The 2,356-nt window shown below is 49.2% G+C and overlaps 1 pseudogene; it reads right to left on the bottom strand.

Annotated features, from left to right (window-relative positions):
• Positions 1–750: 750 nt before the first annotated feature.
• Positions 751–1,556, bottom strand: LOC103257562 (annotated as a pseudogene).
• Between the last annotated feature and the right edge of the window lie 800 nt (positions 1,557–2,356).

The following is a 2,356-nucleotide window of genomic DNA, read 5'->3' as shown; positions in this document are numbered from 1 at the left end:
TTTGGAACTGGTTAAAGGTTGATCTGTGTCCAGGATGATGGCCAAAGCAGGTGCAGTAGCCACTGGCCACTACAATTCTTGTCAGCCCAGAATATGTGCTTCTTTTTCTGTTTTGTTGTTCCAGTAACAAGTCTTTCTCTTCTAGTGACAGCAATGGGCACATAGCTCGGTTTGGGACAAAGTCCTGCCAGGAATGAAGTATGGATGACAGTGGGGGTGGGGAACTGGGGATAAGTGAAAACAGGCTCTCTTTTCCCTGCAGGTACTAATGTGGGATGCCAGAGTCTTAGAGCTGTTGGTAGCTATTTTCCTTGGAACATGCAGGAGAGCCTATGGGCAGTGGTAGAGAATGAGTTGAACTTACAGAGAGAAGTGAAAGGGACAGAGATGCAATGACATTATTTGGATTCCTAAGTCCAGTCATACCTGACGTGAGATCTCTCCAGCCTTCCAGTTAGGTCAGCCAATAAATGAACTTTTTCACTTAAACGGAGCTAATTCCTTTTACTTGCAAACAGAAGAGCCTTGACTTACACAGTGGCTAAGGCAGTTTGGGATCAAAAATAAGGCATGTAGCGATGATGGTTCACAGGATGACTCTAAAAGCAATTCCAAAAGCGAGTTCCTAAAATGTTTGAGCAATGACAGGTTTGTTGTTTTTGTTTGTTTTGTTTTTGTTTTTTGTTTGTCTGTCTGTTTTTGAGGGACTGGGGCAGGCAGTGGACTCTTTATTGCTTCTAGGGAGCAGGCTCAGGAGCTCTTGGTGGGGCGGGTCCACTTTCTCTTCACCCCCATGGGCTTCTGGCTGCGCTGGAGGGCACTGGCCCGGCAGATGGCAGCCATGCGCAGGTCCGGGCAGTGCTTGTTCTTGCGGATCATGGGCCTCGTGCTGCTGAGCGTGGCCCTGGCATTCTTGTCGAGGGTGGTCCGCACGTAGGACGTGGCTGGCTTTGCCTGGCCGGACCTCTGCTTCAGGACCACCACGACGGCCTGGCCGTGGGCCGCCGGCTCCACACCCACCGTCTTGTGGTGGACCAGCCCGTGGCAGTGGAAGGAGTTGCAGGCCTTCGGGTTGCTGGACTCGGTGCTGTAGGTCTGCTTGTTCCTCTGGATCGGGAAGCTGGAGCAGTTCCGCACCACCATCCGCTGCAGATGCGCGGACACGGCGGCACCTCCTCTCGCTGCTGCGGCCGGAGACAAAAGGGGCCAATGTCAGTTTTAATAAAGTAATATGCAATAATAGAATAGAATCATATAGAATAATTGCTTATTCTCTCCTAGATACCGCTAGGAGAAAGAATAGCATTCAGGTGGAATGTTTTTAAATCATCTTATAACTTCATGGTGATGGCTCTTGGGAACCTAGAACTCTCTGGAATGAAGTCAAGTGAAGCCATGTACTTAAGCCATCTCTGTGCCCCGGACAGCATCGATGGAAGGGGACACTACCAGGGCAGTCAAAAACACATGAGCAAGATGGAGTTCCAAGGGCCTGACCACCAAGTACCATAAACAAGGAACTTAAGATCCTTCGCCAGGCAATGTCTGGACCACATCAGTTCATGATGGCATTGAAAAACTTGCAGAAGCTCCACATATCCCACTGTTTCTTCCTGGATTTTTCGTTATATTGGTAAAGCTCAAAGTCAACACAAGATTTTGACTCGAAACCAGAGTCATCAATGGCCTTATGTCCATGCACAGCCCTTGTCCTCTCTTAAAGAGTCATCATCCCAGCACTTTCGGGACTTAATGAGGCCTCAGCATCTGAGCTAACGTGCAGATCTGTGAAAAGCCAAGGACATGCAAGCAAAACAGATTGAAACTGTACTTATGCACGTAGCTGGAGAGGGGCAAGTGTGTGGTGAGTGAGAGGGAACAGGAGTTTCCCGCTTTTCTCTGTGACTTCCCTGTTTCAGATCGTGGCAGCCCCACCCTGCTGGGCACCCAGGTTCAAAACCTTAGGGCCTCGTGACTTTTCTTTCTCCTTTTCATATCCATCTGCCTGGCCTGTGGGAGATTGATTCTATCCCAAGGCCGGCTCTGACATCCATCTCCTTCTCTCCATTCTCTGCCACTGCTTTTTTCAGGCCTTCATTGTGTCCACCTGAGTCACTGTGATAAAGTCCTTGTCGCTATTTTCCTCAAATCTATTTTTCACACTCCTGCCACATCCAATCATATATTCCAAGGGCTTACTATTGGCTCACCCCGTGGCAGATTGTGTGTTCGAAAGGTGCCATAACACTATCTCCCATTTCACATGCTCTCCCGATATGACTTTGACGTTCCTTCCATCCAGAGGTGGAGTCTGCGTTCCCACTCTATAAACCCAGAAGGGTGTGAGACCCAACAG

The sequence above is a fragment of the Carlito syrichta genome, unplaced genomic scaffold (assembly GCF_000164805.1).
Source record: "Carlito syrichta isolate Samal-C Ts95f unplaced genomic scaffold, Tarsius_syrichta-2.0.1 Scaffold301797, whole genome shotgun sequence".
Classification (NCBI taxonomy): domain Eukaryota; kingdom Metazoa; phylum Chordata; class Mammalia; order Primates; family Tarsiidae; genus Carlito; species Carlito syrichta.
The sequence above is the reverse complement of the archived record's forward strand: the minus strand, read 5'-3'. Positions and strand labels throughout refer to the sequence as shown.